We start from the raw sequence: 13,644 nt of genomic DNA on the forward strand, positions 1-13,644 counted from the left end.
AATCTGACCCACTCAATTACATAGGCTACACCTGTTTGTTGATCAGAGCGACACTGGTCCATTGATTCCAACAGTATTGGACGCCAGAGGTTCAGATCGGCCTATTTTTCTGCCAGGTATCTTCATAATGGGGCCTATTCCACCACCTGTGCATGGATGTCCTACACGTGGCATGATAGCGGGAAAGATAGGATGCATGACACGATTTGGATTTCTGTTTTAATTTCGGGTCAGCTTCATTAAAAATAATAATTATTATTATTAGTAGCTTACTCGTATACACCCGTTTGCAAGTACTGGTAGAACTAGTGGGAACTCGCGAGGAATTCTAATGAAGCTGAGGATGAAACCCCCTCTCTATTAAAAAGTATTTAGTAGAATGCATTCCTTGTGAGAAATCATGAGGAATTTTGGGGTCCCATCTACACTGTTTCCTAGTGTTGGCCCATTTGAGTTTTGGATCAGCCTCATTTATGTGCTCACATCCAAATATGAGCTGGCAAAACTGATGAACTGAGTAATCTCACAGCATCTCGATGGGCCCCACAATTTCGTGTGTTACACCGTACACGAGCCTCCTTGTATCCAACGTTGTCAGAAACTAACGTTTGAAAAAACCTGTGGGAACGTTGCTTAAACATCCGGAGGTGATGCAATAAGAAACATGTGGGCCATGGCTTTTGGATCTAGGTTACACTCCAATAATCCAAACCGTACATGATGTTTCTCACTTTTATGGTGGAAAAAAACAAACCATAGCTCTCAATTGGATTATTCAACCCTTGCAATGATTTCGCCGCATACCGGATCGAGATGCTGCAACTGTTACGCCGCCAGTTTGAATGATATGCTAAGGTGCAACAATGCAGTGGGCTAAGCGCATGAAGACCTACGTGTGCATCTAGCTGTATTTGGACGTGTGCTGACAATCCATCATCATCAAACTAGATGATCCTTTTGGCACCATCCCCACTCAATTAGAAAATAATAATTCGGGGGTGACAGATCATCAAAGCCTTATGTTTTGCAGCATACAAAAATGGATGGGCAAGATCATTCAATGGAAGATGCGTTAAATCCCAGGGGTTCAAGGCCATTCAGCTGGTGGAAGAAGGGCGGGGATCAGATGGACAGATTGGTTAAAGAGATGAGTCCCCGGTAATTATGGGCAAGAGAAGGCTAAGATACACTGAGCTCACTAGATGGTTTCTCCCATAAATAACTGATCACCTACAACAGGTTGTAGGTTTAACCAGTTGTCCTTTCCACAGGTATTTTGCCTTCAAAATGTATGATTTCTCAAGAGCTATATCGCTGCCATGGTCGCCGTTGAAACCTTTTCCCTCGATGCCAAGGGCATGCATGATATAAGAGTAGTTCCCTCTATTTGTAAAGGTATGATCCTTCCCTCTATTTGGAAAGGTATGGATCACACCTCTCATTGGCAACGAGACCCTCTTTCTTCTCTTTGCTCCTAACCAGAATGTACATGTTTTCTTATTGCTGCGCCCTGTCAGATCATTACTCAATTACACGCAATGTTAATTAGGAAAAAACAACCCGGGCATTATACTCTAAGAAATTCAGGAAATAATCAGGACATTTTCCTCTTAGGCTATGTTTGGAAACTATGGATTGCCAATCAATGTAAAAGGAAGAGGGTTTTCTGCTCAATTTTGACAATCTGTTGTTTGGATAGCAGAGAAAAACATGTATTCCACCCAGCAATCATTATTACACTTATCCAATCATGGCACAGGAAACCAGGTGAGAATTGTGATACACAAACAAGAACACAAAATTGATATCCATGTTTTCACAGTTCTCGTGGAAATCATCATAGGATAAATATCAATCTCTTTCCCTTTTTTATTCCCTTGGGCCATGTCTAAAAACATGAATTCTATGACAAACAATAGAAAAGGGAGCAATCATTACAGCTCCATGATTTGGATCCTTGGAAACGTGGCTGCATGTTCCAACAGTAATTCCGTGAATGTTCACAGGCAATTTGTTTACCGCACGCAACGATGTTGTAACTTCAAGAATAATTCGTGAATTATTCAATTGCTAGCGAGTTAGTCACAAAATTTCCTTTTCTGAAAATATCATGAATAATTCATGAATTCTATTAAAACAAGTTTTTATAAAAATAATAAATAAATAAATAAATAAAAAGGAAGCAAAGAAGCGAGAAGATAATCTAGTTATAGCTATAGGTTAGGGCGAGAATCAATGACAGAAGTCTAGACGAAAAAAGGAATCAGAAACAAACCTGTCTTGTGAGACTCAACAAGATAATCCAGTTATAACAATGAGTGCTTGCGCGCGGGTGTTGCATTATGGTTGAGACAGCATAACCAAAGTAACTTTCACTCATGGCAAGACCAATGGCAGAGCATACAGATCATCATACAAATGTGTCGCATGTATGGGACGTAATGTGGAAGAATGAGAAATATTGCATTTCCAAAGTACCTTTTGCTCATGGAAAAAGCATGTGGACAAAAGACAAAAGACCTGTATTCGTACTAAAAATGCTCGAATTTCTGTCACTTGTTTCCCAAAAATTTTGAGTGCCATCATAATTCAGATAAATAAATAAACAAGTTTGAGTACACCACCAGAAGATCAAATGACAGAAAGAAGTCTGAATGGAAAGGATTAAAAGGGCTTTCCTCTTTCATTACTTTTGTGTTGAGAGTGATATGTGCGAGTACGTGTCCAGAGAGAGAGAGAGAGAGAGAGAGAGCTCCCCTCACCAACTTTCACTGAAATGGCATTACCGGCCACTGCTGGTTTTTGGTTTTTTGTATTTTATGTCACCAATTAGAAGGTTACACTCATCCCACACCATGAAGACTAGAAGCTAAAAATCTTATGCCTTCTTCTACAACCCAATCAAAGGAGAGAAATTAGCCACCAAGGGCCTTAGAACAAGAAACCCATCCCACCACATAATTTTTCCCAACTAAAGACTTCTCGTTCTGAACCACACTTATTCTAGAAAAGCTGCCTATTCCTCTCTCCCCAAATTGCCCACAAGACTGACAACAAAACTATCCACCACACCACCCTACGATCTTTCGCGGATTCCCACCATGCAAAAGCCAAAAACATATCTTCAATAGTCCCTGGCATCACCCATGAGACACTGAAGATGTTAAAAAACCGACCCTGAACCTTATGTGCAAAAGGACAATGGAGAGCCCACATCGTTCATGCACAACATGTAGATATTAGGAAGCACCATTAACCTTTTCTGAAGGTTTTCAATTGTTAGCACTTTCTTCCTCCCAACTAGCCTCACCAAAGCCGCAACCCTTGGGACCAAATCTTGGAAGTGCAAGCACAGTCCTCTACTACCTTGGGGACAGAAGCAGCTAGTAGAAGGATCTGACAAAAAGCAGTCCCAACTTATCCTTCCTCCAAAACATCACATCCCTTTTCCCCCAACAGTGGGACACAACTTTGAAAACTTACAAATTCGTCACTTCCTCATCTAACAAGTTCCTACAGCAAGGAAGAGTCCGAACAAAAGCATCTCGACAAGGAGAAAAGCAATGAGCAACCTGAATGTCTCTGTCCAGGGAAAAGGCCTTTTATGCTTTTAACTTGAACTTAAAAGAGCTCTTCTTCTTTTATTTCTTTCCTTTTTTTTATTTTTTTTTTTCTTTCTTTTTTTTTTAAAGAATGTTTAAGAGCTCTCGATCAAGAATAGCACATTGACCAATAACAAACTCTTATCTTGTCAATATGGAGCAAGGATCCTAACAGCCCACCGGCCTTTAGTTACTGGAAGCTGATGGAAAACTATATTCTTTTTTTTTTTGAAACTGTGATAACTTTATTGAAAGGAGCAGAAGCTCAGAACTAAACAGAAAAAAGAAAAAGAAAGGCTAAAAATCCCCCCAGCTTTCCGGAAACACCCCCACTAACTTTGACGACAAAGCCCATTCGATCACTAGCTATTTGGCTTTGCTGAAAACCTGATATGAATCAAGTTTACCATTACTGAAACAACACTTATTTCTTTCTAGCCAAATGAAACATACCCACCAATAGGCATAATCGCCATACTTTGCCCCAGATTTCTTTAAAAACTCCCTCATGCCACATCTGGAAAAGACTGTCCACAGAATTAGGAGCGGCCCAAGAGATACCAAATAACAGAAGAAAACGATCCCATACCGACTTAGTGAAAACACAATGAAGGAACAGATGGTCCACTGATTCTTCGTCCCTCATGCACGTAAGACGTATTTGGAAGGATGAAATTCTGCTTGCGCAGGTTGTCTACTGTTAGCATCTTTTTTCTACCAACAAGCTAAGCCAAGGCCACCACCTTTGGAAAAGTAGTGTCAGCAGGGAGCAACAATAGGGAACATTGAACTATCTATTTTAAGCCCTGAATCATCTGAAAATCACAACATCTAAGTTCCATATGGCAATACAAGTAGGAGAGCTTAGCCACCAAAATAGCTAAATGTAGAAAAGAGAACAAGAATTGCGGGAGATTCGAAAGGCTCCACTGGAAGACGCCTAAAAATGAGTTCATCTCATTTTAGTTAACATTAATTATGTACTAGAGATTCTACAACACGTAATGAACTCATCTCATTTTAGCTAGCAGAATTATGTTTAGTTACTGTTAACTAAAACGGGATGAACTCATTTTTAGGCGACTAACAAACAGGCCATAATTTAACATTGAACTGTCCTTTCAACACACTGCCGTCTCTAGCAAGGGAGTGTCCGATCTCATCGGCCTCCATTGAGCATGAAAAAAGAAACTAATAGGATGTCGTATTCCAAATTTTACAGGTCATATAGGTCATGCCTCTAGGCTTAGTAGGCCATCCCCAAGATGGTTCTGTGAGAATCACCTTCTAAATGTAGTGATTTATAAAACGATGAAATAAAGAGACGAAAACCATGGTGTAGAAACCTAGTTTTGCCTCACTTGAAACTTTGACAACTGGAAGCCTGAAATGCCATCTCGATATAGCCCTTACCATCCCAAAGCACATCCCATAACAGGCACGTCAAGATTCCCAAGATACCTCCTCTCAAAATCAAGCTACCTATGAACCAAAGGCAAGGTTCTCAACTAGACTTGGAAACTTGCCAACTATCACCTGAATCGATCGTTGCTTTCCTTCACCACGACACATTGAGCAACGAAACTGACAATAGTGTTTCTCACAATCTCCACATGCATCACCACATTGAGGAGGAAAGACATGCTAACAATTGACAAGCTATTGAGTGTTGCTTTTCTTTGGCCAATTTAATACTTATTCAGTTCTAAACGCATTGTCATCTTTGGTGTTCGCAGGTTCGGTATCGATGCATGTACACCTTTGGGATATGGAAACATATTGGCATCGCAGAGGAAATATAGCATGTATCAAGGAATGTATCAATGTCTACAGGAAACATTGGAAAATATAAAATGATGGAATTTTTCAATGAAACTTCAAGAGATGTTAAAAGAGACATGATTGCATACTTAAAAACTCTTCATATTGCAAGAAACAGGACTGGACAATGCGTTTCCTTTGCATAGGGTCATAAACTATACACTTTCTAACAGCAGTGTCTTAAACAGCTCATGCAATGTAAAGTGTAGCTTAGGCTACATAGCATAGCTTAGCCTTAACAGTACTTAGCTCATGCAAATAGGTTAAGTTGTGTGTAGCCGACGCCACATGATAATTTGGACGGCCTAGATTGTTGTAAAACTATGCCATGCATACGATCAAAGAATTACCACCATATTTTATATGGAGATAAACTAACATGAGAGTTTATTCTAAATGAGAAAAGAGAAAAACTTTGATACTCTAGCACTGTGAGGTATGCAGGAACATAGATATTGCAGATGGCATTCAAGTAGTCAAATGAAACTGTCCAAATAATGGTAGCCAGTGTAGCTGTATCATCAACCAAAAGTTAGCTTATTTGATTATCTGATTGTCCGACTAGTGACACTAATTGGACAGTTAAAAGTGAAATATATCCAACAGTCCAATTTCCACAAACAAGAATCCACAAATCAGAGGTTAGGATTGTTTGACCAAACTGATCTTAGGGTTGTGATTTGGCGACTGGGGGCTGCACAATCTAGTTGGTTTTATTTGAGTTAATATGCGCCACATGTACAGTTTCAGAATGCATACGTGTCAAGTGTCATACACATCCCGAGTATCATATAACTCATGAGAAAAACTTTGATAATGTAATAGAGTATGACTGATGATACACGGCCATTTAGAAATTAATTAAAGAATGCAAAAGTGGCATACAAGTAATTCAAATTAAACTGTCCAAAATTTACTTTCTTTCTTGGTAGTTTAGACGTACTGTAAATATATATATATATAAAATTCATCATCTGACAATCAAATCGGTAGACATTTATAGGATGGTTAACAATGAAAAGCAGAGGTTTGGATTGTTCAAACAAATTGATTTTGGGGCTGTGACTCAGTAACAGTAGGTTCCACCACTTAATTGGTTTATTTTGAGTTAATATATATCCCACATGTACAATTTTCTGAGTGCCAGTGTATCAAACATCATACGTTGCCTGAGTATCAAATAACTCCCATTCCAATGATGACACATAGCAAAGCCTTTTCAGGCTCTTTTACTTGAAATGAGAGAGAGAGAGCTCTTTTCAGTTTCTTTTAATTGAAATGACATGAGAAAGAGAAACACGTTGCAGAGAAAAGAGGAGAAAGAAGTGCGTGCGTGCGTGTGTTTGGGGGGGGGGGCTTGCCATGTCGATGATATATCGGACGTTACTAGGGAGTTATAGAACTCCCTGGTAGTTTTGTATCGGAGGAGAGTGATACCGATATCATAGGCACTACAATCACTACTTATCTTAAATATTATCATTTGTTGAATTTATTAAATAATGAGTCGAGTCAAATAAAGACCCATCAAGTCTTCGATTATGGTAGGAAGGATCCAAGAACTAAGTCCGTGCTTCTAATTAGACTCTTAATGGTTCAAATACACCATTATAACTAACATAACCTAAGCCATCTACTAAAAAGTAGTCACAACTTCTAAAATAGTAAGAAACAAGTTGGAGAAAAGACTTATATCCAAACTAGAGTAATCACGCGTGGAATCAAAATAAGAAATCATCTCTCGCATGTGTTTTATACAATTGAAGTACATGTCATCATCAATAGGAGTATTTTGAACATTTGTTGCTTATTTGATACAAGCTGGCTATTATATCAATGAGATATCGACACCGAAATGCAAAAAAAGAATTACACTCACAGTAATGTTTTGAGTAGAGAAGGAGAGAACTTTATTGATATTAGACTTCTTCTCTTAAAATACTAAAAGAAAAACTCAACTTAGAAAATATTGGGATGAATAACTCCTACGCCACCTCCTCTTTTATAGATAGGCCCTAAATGAGATTGATTTCAAATCAGTCATAATTTATTTCAAACCAATCTAATCTACCTAAGATGGTATAAGCAAACATACAAAGTAATCCTAACTACATCTCTAAATCAACCACATATCTTCAATTACATCAATACATCCCCTTCATATCTTCAAACACTTCAATCTCATCTATAAATCAGCTCCCATATCTCCCAAAAATACTAGATTACAATTCTTGATTTAGGCCCCCAAATCTATAAATAAACAACTCGAAAATCAACAAATGTTGGGCCCTACAGCTTGATGGGCCCTGGAGTGGGCCTAGGCTTATTATGGAATGCATCAATTCTCCTTGGCTTTGAAAGAACTCGTCCTCAAGTTGGAAACCAATCTTAACATTTGGATTGGTACTACCTCTACAACGAATATGCTTCTTCTATTGGTGGAAGCTTATGGTGCAACCCTAAGCATCAACTTGCCGCAACCTTTGTTAGAGCCCACTGTAGATGATGTCCCTCTCGCTTTGTGGGTGCCAACTTGTTTGTTGCAACTTAAAGTTATTTGTGGATCCCCCAATATAGGGGGTTTGCGCTCGTCAGGATGAGCTCTGAGGAAGAACTGTCTAGAGCAGTGTTTATGCTCCATGGCCAATGCTTTGGGGGAATACCTCTGTTGGTGCAGCGAGCACGGTTTGGTCCAGATAGGGTTAATATCGGAAACGATTCACACCATCCAAAACACAAAAAAAATACCGAAACAAGTCTCAAAACTTCAACGCAGTCGTCACATCTCAGCTTCCGGTCTTTCATATAAAGAAGCTCTAATGGACCGTGAAGCTCCATCTAACCCGTTACAGAATAAAGATCAAATGCAGAAACCGGACAAGGAAGAGGCCAGGAAGGAAGACTTAATCCCCAACCAGCTGAAGAAATCGTACTCACTACGAATCAGTAAAGAGCGTATAGAACTATCAAAACAAGAATTGCGAGACTCTGTAGTGAATATAACGAGAGAAGGAGCAACGATCCCTCAAGTCAGGGAATGGATCGATGGCGCTAGTAGAATCCAAGTTTCTCAGTACTCTATCAAACCTATAGGATATAACGAGCTATGGGTTAAGCTCAGCCCCGGTCTGAATCCAGATATCCTCGTCATGGCAGGGGTTTTGGACAAGGATGGACCAGTTTTTACAGTCCAAAGCTGGGAGGAATTTTCTATGTTTGGTTTCAAGGAGATCTAGATCCTCATCTAGGGGATCCCTCTCGAACTTTGGTACGATGAGTTCTTCATTGCAACCACGAAGCTTCTAGGTACGCTGGTTGAATTGGATCCCAAAACCAAGGTCAGAGAGGAGATGGCGGTCGCCAGGTTGCGGGTGCGAAGGAAGATGGGCGATCAGATACCGACCCACATTCAGGTTCTGATAGACAATAGGGAGATCTGTTTACCTGTTCAGAAGGAAGATAAGCTCTCTCCTTCACCTAAATGGGGGGATCTATGGCGTTCAAGAGAAGTTTCTCTCTCTCCGGCGACGACCGTGGCGGTCGGAGCAAAGCATGAGAGAGCACCGATTCAGTACTCCCGGAGAGCACCGGTTTCTGCTGCAGTTAATGACTCTGTCAAAGAAAGGCCTCTCTGGCCGACGCGTGGCATTGAGAAGTCGACTCCTTGTCTTCCCAAGGACAGAATCGAGATCGAACGATCTCTCGTTTCCCGCCAGAGAGATGGCGATTACGCCAACTGGCAGTACCGTCGCGGCTGCCCTTCATTTCCCTGACCGCTTCGACAGCGTAGCAGAGACACGTGGCGAGGCGAGGTTCAATGGCGGGAGTCTCGAAATTAGATGCAAGACCCGATAATCGATCCGATTACGAATCCTTGTCGAGCAGGCAGTCATCGGGTCACAATAAGTCTCTTTTGGGTCTAAATGGATCCGGGTCCAGCCTTCGAATATCGAACCCGGGTAACTTCAATCTCAATATAACGCCTGAGCCGCTTACGAGAGCAGACAAAAGGCTTCTGTATCACCCTTCTGACCCGTCTGAAGCATATGTTATTATATCAGCGCCTGCAGCTAAGGTGGTTTCAGCAGTTGATTGTTCTCAGTTGAGGCAAACCCACTCCCCGAATCTATCTCGCCCTAAAAAGTCATTGCAGGGAACCGTAAGCTCTGAGATTGACCAAGGATCCTTTCAATCTGAAAATCCACCATCTCTAACGTCAATGCATTCCTCGCCCCCTCCATCCATTTGCAACTGGTCGGATCATGGCCTTCTCGCGTTGTTCCAGGAACATCCAGACCTAGAAATTTTAGAAGCGGAGCCGCTTCAATCTCGGGCAGGAGTTCAACCGGATTCGGGATAAGGTATTCCCCTTTCGATGGTGGATGACGCGGAACTGCTAGGCAAGATTCTCAACAAGAACTAGATTAGAGATGCTATGGGGCACGTGGGTAGGTCTCTTGGGCTTTCTTTTGGAGACTGTACAGAGGATTTTATTGCCCTTTTTCAATGTGTCGAGTCCAGCGGAAGGCCTCTTTCAGATTTGAAATCGCCCAGAGGACGCCGATCAACTCCAAGGAGCAGGGAGCTGCAACGTCTGGCAGTTGGTCAGAGGAATTCAGAGGAATTCCCTATAAGGGTTTCAGTGCAGGGTTCTCGAGGAAGTTTCGTTTCCAAATGAAGTTGCTCTCATGGAACATGAGGGGTGTGGGGTCCAAACAGAAAAGAAGACTCATCAAAGATACTTGTGACAGATATAATCCAAATATTGTGTCTTCAGGAAACAAAATGTAACAGCTTCAACGACAAACTAATGGGCACTCTTTGGAAAGCTGCAGATGCTAAATGGGTCACACTAGACTCTACAGGGAGTGCGGGTGGAATTTTGGTAGCTTGGAAGTCCTCAAATTGGGTTCTCTTAAACAGTTGGTTAGGTCGTTTTTCAGTTTTGGTTGTTCTGCAGCAAGTCTCTTCTGGTTTTTCTTGCCTATTTTGTTATGTATACGGGCCTGTTCTTGACACAGACAAAAAGCTTCTCTGGGAGGAAATTTCTAGCTCTAAACAAAAATTTTCTGGTGCTTGCTGCATAGTTGAGGATTTTAACATCATCAGATTCGCTAATGAAAAATCCCATGGGCATTCGGTTTCACCAGCTATGGCGTCATTCTCTCACTGGATCGAAGATCAAGAGTTGGTGGATCTGCCTCTTCTTGGGGCGAGATTTACTTGGTCTACCGGTAGAGCGACTCCCACCATGTGCAGGCTCGACAGGTTTTTAGTCTCCCCTGAATGGTTAGATTGTTTCCCCCTAACTTCCCAATCAGTCCTTCTAAGGACAACATCAGATCATTGCCCAATTTCCTTAGAGATGGAGGAGCAGAATTGGGGCCCCAAGCCGTTTCGTTTCGACATTTCCTGGTTTAAAGTTGAAGGGTTCTATAAGAAGCTGATTGATGGACAAGTTTTCGGGTCGAAGGGTACACGGGATTCCGGCTTTCTTCCAAGTTGAAGTTGTTGAAGGCGGCCCTTAAGGAGTGGTTCAAGAGTGAAATGCGCACCAGGGAGCAGGAAATTGAATCTCTGTTATTTGAGCTGAAGTCTATTGATGCCCAGGCTGAAGCTCAACCGCTGACCTCCGAAACTCAGAATAGGAGAGTTCGGTTGCTCCAGACTATTGCTCGTAGGGCTCTCGAAAATGAGATTTCGTGGAAGCAGAAGTCTAGGCTCTCCTGGATTAAAGAAGGCGATAGGAATACGCATTTTTTCCGTACCATTGCAAGCATGCATGCTAGGAACAACAAAATCAACAGCATTCTAGTGAATGGGGAATGCATAGAAGATAAATAAGAGATAGCTGAAGAGATAGTTTCCTATTTTAGCTCTCTACTGAGGGGAGAAGAATGGTGTAGGCCTTCGCTGGATGAAATTCAGTTCGACAGAATCTTGGCTGAGGAGGCAGAAATGTTAGAAGGGCCTTTTTCCACCGAAGAAATCAAGTAGGCCGTTGACTCCCTTGGAGCTGAAAAGGCCCCAGGCCCAAACGGTTTTCCAATTTTTTTTTCCAACATTTTTGGGAGGTGATCCACTCCGATGTGATCGAATTCTTAAATAAGTTTCACCAAAGGAGTAGGATCTCTAAGGGCCTTGGGGCTACCTTTATAGCCCTAATTCCAAAAATGCCTGGAGCTGCCTCTCCCAACGACTTCAAGCCAATCAGCCTGTTGGGAGGGCCCTACAAAATCTTGGTGAAAGTGTTGGCGAACCGGCTCAGGAAGGTTATAGGCAAGCTAATTTCAGAGAATCAGTGCGCCTTCATCTCAGGAAGACATATTATTGACGCGGCCCTTAGTGCCAATGAGTGCCTCGATTCAAGTTACAGATCGAGATCCAAATATATCATGTGCAAGCTGGACATCGAAAAAGCTTATGATCACGTTGATTGGGTATTCTTATCGTATATGCTTGATCGCATGGGATTTGGGGAAAGATCGAGAGCTTGGATGGGAGAATGTATTGGGTCGGCTAACTTCTCTATTCTTCTTAACAGTTCCCCAAAGGGATTTTTTAGAAGCACAAGAGGTTTGAGGCAGGGCGACCCCCTATCCCCTTTCTTATTCCTTATAGTTGGAGAGGCTTTGTCTAGGATAATTCTCAAAGGGCAAGCGGAAGGCTTTTGCGAGGAGTTAGCATCAAAGGTATGTCCACTCCGATTTCTCATATTCAGTATGCGGATGATTCCTTAATCTTTTCTGAAGCCTCGATAGATAAGGTGGAAAATCTTCGAACCACAGTCCAATTTTTTCAAGCCATTTCTAGCCTAAAGGTGAATCTGGTGAAATCGATAATTTTTGGGATAAATATGGAAAAGGGGGAAGTCGAAGAGCTGGCTCAAGTATTCGGATGTGCGGCTGCTTCCCTGCCTTCATCCTTTGTGGGTCTCCCCCTTAGTGTTGGAAGGTCGTCGAAATACCTTTGGGAGAAAGTTATCCTCAGATTTCAGGTTTACCTGGCGCGTTGGAAGTGTCGGTATCTTTCTTTAGGCGGCCGTCTCACCTTAAGCAAAGCTACTCTTTCCAACCTCCCAATATATTTCATGTCTCTCCTCAAATGTCCGGCCTCGGTGTTGGCTTCTATCGACAAATTGAGATGGGATTTCCTTTGGCACGGTAAAGAGGATGAGAAGTTTCATCTTCTAAAATGGGCAGAGGTTTGTTTACATACATCTGACGGGGGAGCTGGGGTTAAAGAGTTAAAAGCAATGAATCAGGCATTGCTCGGCAAGTGGATTTGGAGGCTGGGGGCTGAGGAGGGGAGTCTTTGGAACTTCATCATCAAGAGTAAATACGGGAGATCTCCTGGTGGTTGGTGGTCTAAGGAGTCTTCATCCAAAAGGGTGTCTCCCATCTGGAGAGATATTATGAAGATGCAAAAGGTGGTTGTATCCGACATAGGCTTCGTCCTAGGCAATGGAGCAAAGATTCGTTTTTGGGATAATATTTGGGTCGGGGACCAGCCACTTAGAACAAGATTCCCGCAAATGTATCGCATCGCCTCTTCGAAAGCTTCTTTTGTGGCTAACCATTTTGTTATTGAAGAGGGTAAAGTCATATGGAACGTGACGTGCAGAAGAGATCTCCAAGATTGGGCGAAATCAGACTATGCGGCCCTTTTGGAATGCATCTACATGGCAATTCCTTCTTCTTCCGAAGACAGCATTTTCTGGAAACTAGATAAATCTTCGTCGTTCTCAGTTCGTTCTCTGTACAATCGTTTGCACCGCCAACAGTCAGCACCTCTTGCTCATTGTTCTTTTATTTGGAAATATGCTGCTCCCCCAAAAATTCTTGCTTTCGGCTGGTTGGTGGGCAAAAAGAGAATCTTAACGGTGGATAATCTGATGAGGAAAGGGATGGTCATTCCTAATATTTGTTCATGTTGTATGCGGGCTAAAGAGACAATCGATCATTTCTTTCTTCACTGCCCTTTGATTCAGTCCATTTGGGCTGATTTTTTGCTTCAGTTTGACATGTGTTGGTGCGTCCCATGTGAGGTTCAGCAATCCATTCAGGCATGGCACGGGGTCCATTTTGGGAAGGCGAAAACAGTAATCTGGAGGATGGTTATTTTAGCTGTCTGGTGGTCAGTTTGGGGAGAGAGAATCAACAGAATCTTCAATAATTCCTCTAATATTGCTAGGGAGGTTGCGACTAAGGCTAAACGCCTG

The sequence above is a fragment of the Magnolia sinica genome, chromosome 4 (assembly GCF_029962835.1).
Source record: "Magnolia sinica isolate HGM2019 chromosome 4, MsV1, whole genome shotgun sequence".
Taxonomy (NCBI): domain Eukaryota; kingdom Viridiplantae; phylum Streptophyta; class Magnoliopsida; order Magnoliales; family Magnoliaceae; genus Magnolia; species Magnolia sinica.